At 32.7% G+C, this 13,966-nt stretch overlaps 1 protein-coding gene across 1 annotated transcript in view; it reads left to right on the plus strand.

Annotated features, from left to right (window-relative positions):
- LOC124540617 (neuromodulin) overlaps positions 1 to 13,966 on the plus strand; it is a 233,816-nt gene that overhangs the window by 132,470 nt on the left and 87,380 nt on the right. The window lies entirely within an intron of this gene.

Raw genomic sequence — 13,966 nt, forward strand, 5'->3', positions numbered from 1 at the left:
GAAGGGTAAATATAAATATAAGTATTTTTATTTAATGCGGAAAAAAAATTGTATCAAATTTATTTTATGACCATACATTTTTCTGTTGACGGTACTATTGATTTCTCTTTGAACAATCGAATCGTCTGCCTTTATTGAGACAATATCTCTATTGGAATCTTTGTATTTCAATGTTATCCCTTGAGTATTCTTTCAAGTTACAAACGATCTTGTAGAACACGATTAAGATTGGCAAAGGAGCCACCTGATGCCAGCCAGATAGCGTTATCGAGTGTTACAAATATTATTAACCGTAATAACTAAGATGTAAATTGTATATGTAATTAAACGAGTCTATTTATCCGTTAAACTAACGAATATAAGATGGCTCTGCTAAGTTGCTGTTTATTGTCAGGGGCTGTCGTGTTAAGATGAATGAAAGGGGCTCGTACTGTCGAAGATCCTTTTTTTCTCTTAGTTAGACCTCACATTCTTGAAGAATACGAGATTATTTGTGGGATATGATAATGATAATAGCTCGCTACACTAGCCAACTTTTTAACACGTTTCTGCGAGAAAGGATTAAAAGCACACTACGAATAAGTATCAACGCTTTATATATGCACTAAGTTAAAAAATTGTATACATAATCCTATAAACATTAGGTTCCAAGACATATTATCTACATTGTCTGTGACTAATTGAGTATAGAAATTGTTAAAATAAAATGAACCTAAACAAAAAGCAAAATGACATCTGGACCTTACATTTACTCATATAGTTTTAAATATATAATTATTGGTGTCATGGGGGTGGGAAAGTCATGTCTTTTACATCAATTTACAGAGAAAAATATTACGGCTGATTGTCATCACACAATTGGTGTAGAATTTGGAACTCGAATAATTGAAGTTGCTGGTCAAAAAATAAAGCTAGGTACAGATTTTGGATACAGCTGGAAGGAAAGTTTCAGAGCAGTAACACGTTCTTTTTATTCAATTTCAAATTCAGAACAGATTATTAATAATGTTAGATAAAAAGTGCTTTTACAAATACAAATCGTGTAATAAATATCCCATCGCTTAGGCCTTAAGGAGAAGGTACTCACAACATTGTTGTTAATAACAATTCCGGTTTCGCTTAAGTAATTTATGGAGGAATGATGGGACGACCATTTGTCGTAGCGCGGAAGCCTTCTAAGCCAGTGACGTCACGGGTTTTCATTACAAACTTAACTTCATTGAAATCTACGTTAGCGCCCGTGTTTGCGAAGCGAGAGGTTAGGTATATATCCTTTTTGTATCATAGGTATATGGTACCTATATATAATATGTATGTGGGTATATTAGTGTGAGTGTAAGTTCCAAAGTATCAAATTATAACCCGGTAGCTTTTACTTTACTATAATCCTGTAAAATTAAGTTTATAAAATACCTGTGCTCTTCCTCTTAAATAAAGTATATTATATTTTGATTGTGTAGTGGGAATTTTAGTTTTGGTAACCCTAATATAGGTATATACACATACACATATAAATCATAGATTAGATTAAAAATCTCATCTTGTATAGAATGAGCGGTCTAGGTCCCGACTAAAATTTAGCCTTTATTATATAATTATTTATATTATATTATATGAGATTTAAATATAGTTAAACAAAAAAAAGAAATAAAAAATATACAATATATATAAATAAATTAATTTACGATTGGAAGAATACCTTATAATAAACAGCGAATATTCACCGTTGCCCGATATAAAGTTGATGAAATAAAAAAAGAATAAAATTCAAAATTGGAATTCAATTCTGGTTTTCTTTTGTTTAAATTTTTATTTCACTAAAATTTATATCTATTTATATGCAACTATAAAATGTACTGTTGTTTTGTCTTGTATAATATATATACTGATTACTTATTCTCCATAGTATTTTGCGGTAGAATATCTGATTACCCAGAGTGGCTTGTACTTGTACCCAAGTATTGAATGAGGATATATTACTTTTTACTAAACGACCAACCCAAAAACGCAAGCGAAGACGAGGGCTATTACTAGTAGTTTATATTTAAATGTGACTTCGCGTTGTGTAGAGCAAGTACGTGTCTTAGAATAACTTTGTAAAACCTCGCCCTAATTTTTCCCCTCATTACGTTATCAGAAGTTCACACGTTACTATGATTGTTATTGCAATTTCAACTCTAACGCATAGCTATAACGTTCATAATACAGTGAAATATTTTTGAAATTTCAAAATTACTAAAATATTTCATATGATCTTTATTACAAGGGCTTAAGAGCTGTTTTTAAATACATGACATAGTATTCGATATTTAAATATTTTTCTTTTGGGTATAATTATTTTGATTGCAGTATTTTGTTGTTTTTTCTTGAAAGTACCTGAAGTAGTTTGTTTGATAAAGATAGATTTTTACGTCATACATTTCTTTAGAAACGATTTTTTTTAATCGATGTGGACAAGGTATCGATTAGTCAACCCTATGCGTTATATAGAATTACGGTACCAAGTTTAAGTACAGCTTTAAAATATAACTTTGAGTACTTATTAATCCCTTTGATTAATTACTTGTTTATTGGATATAAAAATGACCTTTCATTTCTGCTTTTATATCTTGATTTATAATTTTCAAACAACTTGCGATCGAAATATAGATTCTACAAAGTAGAACCAACAGGAAACCCAGTACAAAACACATTCTCAAATCAAATACTCAATAGCCTGTAAATAGTCAAACTTGATAAATAATTTTTTATACATATATATGTAATATACATACATATGATATGAACTATTTACGTGATGGTGATTCATAATCAAAATCAAATAAACTTTCTTCAAGTAGGCTTTTACAAGCACTTTTGAATCGTCTTGTTACAATTAAATGAAGCTACCACCGGTTCGGAAAGTAGATTCTACCGAGAAGAACCGGCAAGAAACTCAGTAGACTGAAGGTACAGGGATCAGGAAATCTATGTTATTTGCTGTATTGACACTATATACGTATGTATGTATATATGTATGTATATTTAGTTTAAAATTTATAAAATTAAACAAGATTAAAATTGATAATCTTTACAATTATTATCAATTATAATAGTTTCGAAATGTACGTGTAATAATATTTCCACGATTTAATAGAACATGGTTCTAAAATAATGTCACAGCCGAATATTGGACGACCATTCTGATAAGCGATGTCACCTTTGGGAAATACGCGAGCCAAACTAAATTATATTTGTAATAAATGATATGAATTATATGACAAATGTGTTTAGGACGAGAGGGGTGTTATGTTCTTATAAGATCATATAAATAATGTATATTTCGGTTTACTTGTTGGTTCATATATAGAACATATACCCATAAGAACAGCTTGTAAATTCCCACTGCTGAGATAAAGCGAAAGTAAGCCAAAGGCCTTTGAAGAGAATGTTAGAAGAATATTCCACTACGTTGCTCCAATGCAGGTTGGTGGATTCACAGGTGGCAGAATTTTGTTGAAATAAGACACATATATGTCTTTCCTCACGATGTTTTCCTTCACCACCGAGCTCGGGATGAATTATAAACACAAATTGAGCATATGAAAATTCAGTGGTGCTGCCTGGGTTTGAACTCGCAATCATCGGTTAAGATACACGCTTTCTAACCACTGTGTCACCTATGTATAGATTCCATTAATAAATTCCTAACTGATCAAAATCACAGATATTTGAGAAGAAATATTACTGGGGGTATTTACTATTTATTAACGCATAAGATCACACAAAGATGATTTTTTTCTGTATTTATGGTTATGCGTTCCTTTGTTACTGTTGATCAATTGGCATAACTAATTTGACCGAGTGGCGATCAATACCGATTGCAATACCGTTGCTCTGCACAAAAAATAATCATGCCTACTGTTTAATAATTGAGAAAGAAAATTTAAAAAAATAATCTTGTGTAGCTGCTAAATTATAATAGTATTGTTGTTGACTAATCAACATAGATAGTCAACTGATTTAATAATTTCCCCTAAGCCCTGATTTACTACTAGCAAATGAACTAACAATTTCTGCCTAATGTAGTATAGTAGATGATTAACACTTGTCGGTGTGATAAATTACTGTCAATGGCGTCGTAATGCATTAAATGTGACAGTAATTTCACACTCGCAAACCAATTTAATTCAAATAGTTGCTTTTTGAACAATACAATCATTTTGTATTCATGATTGTCAGGCCAATGGAAAATGGGTAAATTTTTTCCAAATGTTTATTTGGAAAGAATTAATATATTAAATAAAATAACGTATCTTGTATGTATTTATTTACATTATCTGTACAATAATCTTTGTGCGTCCTTCTCGTGAAAACCATGTCTAGTTTGAAGAGTGAGACAGTGTTACTTCAGGAACATAACAGTTTAGTTACCAATGTGGGTGATGAATTTTCAATGTAGGGAATGCTTAATAGTTCTTACATCGCCAATGTATATTAGCTGAGATGTACCAGTGGTTAGAACGCGTTCATCTTAACCGATGATTTCGGGTTCAGACCCAGGCAAGCACCACTATACATATGTGCTTAATTTGTGTTTTGAATTCATCTCGTGCTCGTCGGTGAAGAAAAACATCTTGAGGAAACCTGCATGTGTCTATTTTTTTAAATAAGCCCAGTAGTGGGAAATTAACGGGCTATTACTGTTACTGTTACGATGTCTATGAGCGTGGGTGACCGGTCATCAAAAGTTATTAGTTAGGCATATTTGGTTGTAACGCAGATCAAAGATTAGAAAATGTCAATAATTTCTTTTATCTTTCTTCCAGACAATTTTATTTCAACGAATTTCGTCTAAACTTACCAGTAACCTAATCGATGTGTAACAATAAACCTTGCCAAGAAAAATGGCGTCTAAAAATCCGTGAACTTTTCTTGAAGACATAAAATAGGTTAGCTACCTTTTAGATGGTTCGTAATCGGAAATTGAAACAAATCAACATTAACTCGAAAATCGCGTGATGAGCCTTAATAACTCAGATTCGAAACGAGTTCTGAGCAATCGACTTAAGGATTGGTTCTAATAACTTAAGTTTTTAGGTTTTGAGCTCAAGAAAATCGACCTTTTTTATAACAAAATAGCGTGATCATTTAGTTCTAGTCATAGAGTATAGGGGCGTTCCTCAACTTTCTGACAGCATTAATTAGCTGATCTATCTACATTCAAATTGCCTTGATTGCGCTGCTTTGATGGTAATGAGTATTTGGATGTTGAATATACGACCTGTTTGGTAGGTCAACACCTCTTTTGGAAATATTAACCATTTCTTACATTGTGAATATGCCACTAATATTCGGTATAATTTTTTTATGTCTCTTTCCTCTGAAGAAATACTGGTTTATTTATACTTGATATAGGAATAAGTAAATAATAATAAGTTTTTCTCATGTCAAGTACTGTTTCATTTCACCATAAATAAGTAAATGCAATGCTTCTAAATTCAATAAAGGAATTTGAGTTTGATGTTGAGTACTAAGTAATGGTGTTTGTCTGTTGAATATTTGATGACTGGGTGTGATATCTCGGTGTCCTTGGAAAAGGCCCTACAACTAAGTTAACCATTAATCCTGACGGTAAAGAATCTCTTTAAGTTTCAAGCATCAATAGCACAATGATTTAAGAACCGCCTAGCGATGTAAAAAGTTTCAGGATCTATCCTGACCCCTCGGGATATTGTCGTCCGCATTCTTAACACGAGTTTTTAACTTAAATGGAGGGGTGAAGGAATATATTTCCTTGTAAGGTCATTGCTACTACTATTCTCATAAAAATGTCACTAAAAATACACATATATATATCTAAAATAATATAGAAAGTATACCGCACTTTTTTTTACAGAACTATCGACCCGCCCCAGATTCGTACGGGTGCAATGCTGATAGAAAATATACTACAGTTTATTTGTTTCTTTACTATGTTCATTTATTATATACAAAAACCTTCTTCTCAAATCTAATAAAAAAATCGCATCAAAATCCGTTGCGTAATTTGAAAGATCTAAGCATACATAGGGACAGATAGCGGTAAGTGATTTTGAAAAATAAGAAATAAAAACGACTATGACAAATCCTTCTTAAACTTTGTATCAAGAATAACGAGGTCTATGTACGTCTTAGTCTGAATAAGGACTGCCTCACAAAGTTAGTGGCGAAGTGCATCAAAGAGACTCTGTCTACATTTTTAATAACTCGTTGAAACAACTTGTCTCATGTTGACTTGAGTCATCTACATCGGCATCTGCACTCGAGTGACCCTGTTCTAGTCTGAAATACTTGAAGTTCTTAATACATAATATAATTTTAATCGACTACAAGGGGAAGTGGAAGAGTTGTTTTATTCTTGCAATCATACCCAAAAGTGACAAATTTTGTTAGTTTTTCTAAATTTTCATATAAATTGGGTAGCACTCGTGATCCTGCTCGTGAGATTGAGAGAATGAGAGAAAGCCTTAGCCAAACTGTGGGATACTCTGGTGCTATTAGTTACACTCTTTACGTCAATCTTTGCAGAGTAATATCGATCTTAATCTTAATCCAAGCAACAAAGAGTTTGCACATGCTTCATTTGTGTTTATCATGGATGTCGAGTTTGAAATATACAGCAAAACGACGTGAATAAAGTATTTGTCCGATGGAATACTGCCACTTGTGTACCAATTAAAAATGTTGCAATGAGGTAGAATAAGCCCTATTTTTTCTCAAGTGCCCATTTCTAAGTTCAAGACATTCACACAGGTTGTTACTTACAAGAAACAATAATCTGATTAACATAATTTGAGATAAAATATATTATTATGTTTTATAGTTTATAAAGTAGGTATATACAGGTGTATATTATAAAGTAGGCATATACAGAGTGTATATACCTACTTTATAAACATATAGGGTGAGTCTTCAAAAAATAGGTAAGTAATTCAAGTACGCTATTTATTATATGAACTTTTGAAATGTTTGAATTTACATGATTGAATTATACTTAGACTATCAACAATAGTAAAATTATGTAAATAGTCTCTTAAGTCATTAAATGTCACTGTTTTTCAGTAAAATCGTTCTAATATATCATTTTAGTGTTTTAAGTTAATACTAATGTCAAAAAATTTGGCAAAAGTCTTACTGTGACTTATTTAGCAAATATAATGTAATATGTTATAATAAATGTCACCTTACTACGGCCATTGTTTTTGGAACAATTTCAGTTCTGAATTCGAATGTGGCATACATTCGAATTTACGTACGCTTTACTCGTAGTGCTTCTTCAATTTTGGCAACTCTTCAAAATTTCCATTCCGCTGATTGCTGTTCCGAAAATGTTTCTTTTGTAACGTCCTGCATATTTTAAATGTCTTTTGTTTTCGTTAAATGTTAAATTATTTTGTAATAAGGTCAAATTAGAAATTGGCCTATATTTTCGTTATTGGATAATTAATTTATAAAATTTAATTATTTAATGGGCACTTATATGGAAATTAAGTTGAGTTATTATTCAATAGCATTAGTACTCTTATATAACCTACAATATCTTCAAAGAGTGGATGTTTAAATTATTTTATATAAATATAATTTTGCGTTGATATGTAATCTTTACTCTTAAACGTGTGAGACTAAGAAATATTTACGAAGGTTTTTTTTTTAACATAAAGTGTTGATTTTCAAATCTTGCTGTCTATCTTCGAAATTTTATTCTTCTCTGTATTCGAATTTGGCACCTTATTTATCGCTCCAAATTTATCACTGAAGAAACATACATAGCCTTGCACCCTCGCATATAAACCTAAGGTTTTTTAACGAAGAAGCGTCATTAAATGACAAAGAGATTGAGTCCAATAAACATAAAGCTAAAAACTATATGACTTGGTATAAACTCGCCGTTATAACACCATCCTAACGTGACTTTACAACCGACCGTTACAGACTTTGACCTCGTTCCGTCTAAAATAAACGTTGTATGTATAAATTTAATGTCACACCTAGAAGATCATTATTTTGTGGTACCACAGTTTAATGAAGATCTTGATTTTCCTCGATAGATATACCGATCAGCAAAAATAATTACTTGTTAACCAAGGAGATGCTAAAGTAAAAAAGTAAAGTAAAGTAAGAGCCTGTAAATTTCCCACTGCTGGCCTCCTCTCGCACTAAGGAGCGGGTTTGGCCACGATGTTTCAATGCGGGTTGATGAAGTGCACAAGTGGCAGAATTTCGATGAAATTAGACACACGCAGGTTTCCTCGTGATGTTTTCCTTCGTGCCGAGCATGAGATGAATAATAAACACAATTAGGCACATACATACAGTGGTGCTTGCCTGGGTTTGAACCCGCAATCATCGGTTAAGATGCACGCGTTCTAATCACTGGGCCAACTCGACTCTATCAAACAAAATTAACATAAAACTCAGGTTTGAACCCATAATCTAACATCAATGTCAGAATTATCTGTCATAATAATATTATGAACACTTACATAAACACAATCCGCTTAAAACGAAAGTATTATTAGCATAAAGGCAAGAGAAACAAGTAACTTAAAATCTAGCTTGTTAGCTTAGAAATATACGTAGTAGGGATTTTGTATCTAAGCGCAATTTCCTAGTTGCTACGGCCGTATTACCTAAACTTTATTCTAAACTAAAGCGATTTAGGGAATTTGGCAGAGTTTCCGGTTTAAAGGTCTGCACCGGTATAATTACATATCCATAAGAGAACTTCGAATTTAATAGTTGGCTGCATTGTTAATCGTAAATAATAAAATATTTGAAGATCAGATTGGATAAGCAGATAATGAAGCAATAAAAAAGAACTAAATATTCGTGTATTATATCGAATTACTTTTTTGTTCCATTTGCTGTCGAAACACTTGGCCCTTGGAGTAATGGTGCAAAAAGCTTCATCAAAAGTATAACACCTCGCCTCATTGCCACCACTGGTGACAGGAGGGCTGGTTCGTTTTTTGCTCAGAGGATCGGAATTGCTATTCTTGTGTCTTGTGTCTTGTAAATTTTATATTTATTTAGCCATATATCGCATTCTGATATTTCAACCTTGTGTTCTGCGATGAGTTTCGAGTTTATTGTTACAGAATATCCTAACATAACCGAAAACAGAGAGAATTAAACATACATTAATCACATGAAAACTCAAAGCTATTTTCCTCAAACTACTGGGTTATCCGAGATATTTCTCCAACGATATCCAGCATGGCTTTATGGCTTATTTATAACTTTAATTAAAATCTGTCATATTTCTAATTACTTTATCGACAGATACCCTATTCCTACCACAAGACAAGCAAGGACTTATTGAATGGAACCACAGGCGGTTACTTTAGATTTAACGTTTAATATAGAATAGATTAGAATCTCGTTTTACGTCACTCGTTCTATTTTAATCTATAATGGAATTCAGCTTAAAAATAGAGTATTATCACAACAATAACAGCTTGAAAATTTCCGACTGCTGGAGACTGGTTGAGGAGAAGGTTCGGAACATTTTCCACCACGCTGTTCCAATGCGGATTGGTGGAATACAAATATGGCTGAATTTCTATGAAATTCGGTACATGCAGGTTACCTCACGATGTTTTCCTTGACCACCGAGCTCGAGATGAATTATAAACACAAATTAAGCATGAATATTCAGTGGTCCTTGTCTGGGTTTGAGCCCGCAATCATCGGTTAAGATGCACGTGTTCTAACCACTGGGGCATCTCAGCTCTGAGTATATTGAGTATTATTAATGTATATATAAAAAAAGTATATTATTATAGTAGTATAGCAGGCTTACCTTCAACATGGTCCATATGTATACGTTTTTAGATATACGTGATATATGTGAGTTAATATCTCGTAAATACATAAAATTAACTTAATACATAAAATTAAAAATTTACTCATAATTTCTATGATCCATTCATTATAATAATAAGTTTTATTTGCCCGAATCGGGATCGAATCCGGGACTAATAATCTCAGCGGTTGTATCAATTAAAACTACACCACGACAATCATTATGAGGAACTTTTGGATAAAACAATGAACATACGTTGAATTGAAATTACTTTCTGTAATGTTCCTAACCAAAGTTTACAACTACATCGGAAGTTGGAAACTGCCATTACGACAAATATTAATTAATTCCAATTGTGTTGTATCACATGAAGAATAGTTATATTATAATATTGTGTAGTCGTTTGGCAGTATTGCCAATGGAATTGGACTGGCGAATTTGGCAATGTTATATGTAAAGAAGGATCGTTACTGTATGTCAAGAAAGTCCAATCTTGGCAATCAGGGACCATTGATCAAACACTTCTGGCAATGCTAAGAACTTTTGGACAAATAAGAAATCACATTATAAATGTATCGTAGTTATTTATGTATGACGTCACAAGATAGTTACGATATTGTTTATGACTGTCTTAGTTATAAGCTGTAGCTAAATAATTAAGTATTGGACAACATCACATGCATTACTCTGATCCCAATGTAAGTAGCGAAAGCACTTGTGTTATGGAAAATCAGAAGTAACGACGGTACCATAAATGCTCAGACCCAGGACGATATAGAAAACTTATGAATTTTTTTTATATCGACTCGTCTGGGAATCGAACACGGGACCTAAACAACAGGGTCTACAAACTCGCCGGATGTTAATATCCCACTAGGCTGATCTCCTCTCATTTTGAGGAGATGCATTGAATACATTCCACCACGGTATTCCAATGAAGATTAGTAGACACATTTGACTTTCATCCGAATCTAGTAGGTTATCTTACGATGTTTTCTTACATCACTAAGCAAGAGATGAAATATAAACCCAAATTTAAAACATGAATTTCGTTTTGTGATTGCTTGGGTTGCAATCTGTAATCGACAATATGTTCGACAACAACTTTTTTAATTAGAAGAAAGAAAGAAAAGAAAGCAATTATTTTATTTTATATTAATTGTTATCTCGACTGTATTAAAACTAAATTATTTAGTACTAAAATTAAAATATTTATTTGCGGTTAAATACTTAATTTATGTAAATGTTGATGCGACCGCATATTACTGGTGAATTCAGCAAGATAATACAAATGAGGTTGTAATAAATTTCCGGTAAATTTTTCCAACGGAAAAGAATAAATCTTTCACAGAGATAAATCTCTTTCTTTTAAACGCGGCGTAGTCTAGAATTTTCCAGCAATCGCAACTTAAAAATTCTTTTAGACAAATAAATCTAGAAATGTCAAGTAATAAATACGGGATTACACGATGTTTTATTCAAATGATTGATGTTTAAAATATATTTAAGTATTTAAGGCGTCTAGGGAGGAGTGAAGATTTGTTTATAAATATTTAAATTAGAATTAAAATGGCCGAACAATTTTCTGCTTATTTCGAATTTAAATAAGAAACGAAGGAACATTTTTAAAGTGAAAGTTTTTTTCTTAAACATTTAGTTCTATATCTTGAATATTTTAAACATACTTGTACCCAACGAATATTAGAAGACACTTCTTTTTTTTTAATAATGGATAATCAACCTTCTTGGTTAATATAAAACAGATGTAGTTTTTAGTCTGTCAATAATTTGTTCAACATTCGCTATTATTTTACGAGTTGCATATTATGATTTTTGAATGCTTTCAGACAATATTTTCTCTTGGAAGTTTTAAGTACTTAATTTATTCATCATCATCAGTCCACTGCTGTCCACTGTTGAACATAGGCCTCTCCCAGAGCGCGCCACGTTGCTCGGTCCTCTGCGTCCCTCATCCAGCTTCTACTGGCTTTATTTAATTTATTCATATTTCAGTTAATCGTATTAGTAGATTGTTGGAATAAACTTGCCACTCCAGTGGTTGGCTTTTGTCCATTAGCATGACATTTCACGATTAGTACTCTGCATAATGTTTACGTCATTTTGTTTATTATTTGGGCCGAGATGGCCCAGTGGTTAGAACGTGTGCATCGTAACCGATGATTGCGGGTTCAAACCCAGGCAATCGGCTCGTCGGTGAAGGAAAATATCGTGAGGAAATGCATGTGTCTAATTTCATAGAAATTTCCTCATGTGTATTCCACTAAACCGGATTGTAACAGCGTGGAATATGTTCCAAACCTTCTCTTCAAAGGAAGAGTAGACCTTAGTCCAGCAGTGTGGAATTTACAGGCTGTTGTTTGTGTTGTTGTTGTTTCCTTATTATTATAACATATAATTTCAAACACTTCTATGATCACTAAGAATAAGCTGCGTCATATCTCAAGCTAATCCTGTAATACGCGATGATTGATTAAGATGATAATAGAAACATATACACACTTTTTTGTAATCATCCATCAATATACATCATACTTGAGGCCGGTACAAGATATTAAACGATATAGGCTGTACAAAATAGTTTCTATAATATTAAACATATTTTTCCGCTTGCGGCTTCACCCTCCTTTGCTACCTCACACCAAAAATAACATAGTATTTAACTTATAGCTAAGGTTTCCTTTACTTAAGAATTGCTGGTTGGTTTCTGCTCATGTAACAGAATGTCATCCAATATAGGTAGGTTTTCTCGCTTTGATAACCAGTGAGAGATACGATATTAACACCATTTTTCGTTTTTTTTTTGGGAATCACAGAAGAGACAATGACAGTTTTAAATTGAATTGAATTTGTTTTTTAATATTGGACAACTTCACACACTCTGATTCCAAAGTAAGTAGTTGAAGCACTCGTGAAAATCAGAAGTAACGACAAACCTCCACACCCAAGACAACATAGAAAACTAATTAATTATCTACATCGTCTCGGCCGGGAATCGAACTCGAGACCTCGGAGTCGCGTACCCATGAAAACCGGTGTACACACCACTCGAATACGGAGGTCGTCGTATTTAATTCCATTAAAATAAATCATATTGTGATTAGACATCGAAATGTTAAGATATTACATTAATAAACATTAAAAAATAATAAGTATTACACAAATAAAGCAAAGATTTACATAACAAAATGTTTCCTTAAATCATTATAGCGAAATCTACTTGGCCTAATTAAGCTCGTAAAATGTAATCTAGAGCCAAAAGTAGTCTTTAAAATGGAATCCATTTTTCCTTTGAATTCAACGTCTTCATGACAACGCTTTTATGCCTCATGCATTTCATTTACTAAAATGGGTATTTTTTCAAGCCGAGAAAATACAATCCGTAAAAGGTTTTTTTTTGTGCACTTGAGTGGCAAGCTTTGAAACTTTTGATGTGAGATGTATACGACTTTGTTTGTTTTAAAAATTGACGCGAAAAGTACTACTTTATGAACCTGAGAGCCTATTATTTTCGGCTATTATCATTACGATAAGTTGAAAAGACACCTCATATAGCCATATGATACATCATCATTTCATTACATAGTATAAATAATGTACCGCTGTCTGTCTCTATGTATGCATACAACAAAAACAAATCTTCTCCTCTCTCTTTGAGGAGAAGGTTTGGAACATATTCTACCACGCTGTTCCAATGCGGGTTGGTGTAATAACATGTGGCAGAATTTCTTTGAAATTTGTCACATGCAGGTTTCCTCACGATGTTTTCCTTCACCGCTGAGTACGAGATGAATTATAAAGACAAATTAAGCACATGAATCCGCAATCATCGGTTAAGATGCACGCTTTCTAACCATTGGGCCATCTTGACTCTCGACTCTATGTATGCATAGATCTTTCAAATTACGCAACGGATTTTTTTTTTAATAGATACAGTGATTCGAAAGGAAGATTTTTGTCTATAATACAAGGACAATTAAGTAAAGGAACAATAAAAGGATCTGTAATATATTTCGTAATAACATTGTACACGTGCGAAGCCTGGGCGGGTCGCTAGTTAAATATAATTATTACTGTATTAAAAGGACGCAAGCATCAAAATATAGTATCCCGATTAATCAG

The sequence above is a fragment of the Vanessa cardui genome, chromosome 26, assembly GCF_905220365.1.
Source record: "Vanessa cardui chromosome 26, ilVanCard2.1, whole genome shotgun sequence".
NCBI classification, from domain to species: domain Eukaryota; kingdom Metazoa; phylum Arthropoda; class Insecta; order Lepidoptera; family Nymphalidae; genus Vanessa; species Vanessa cardui.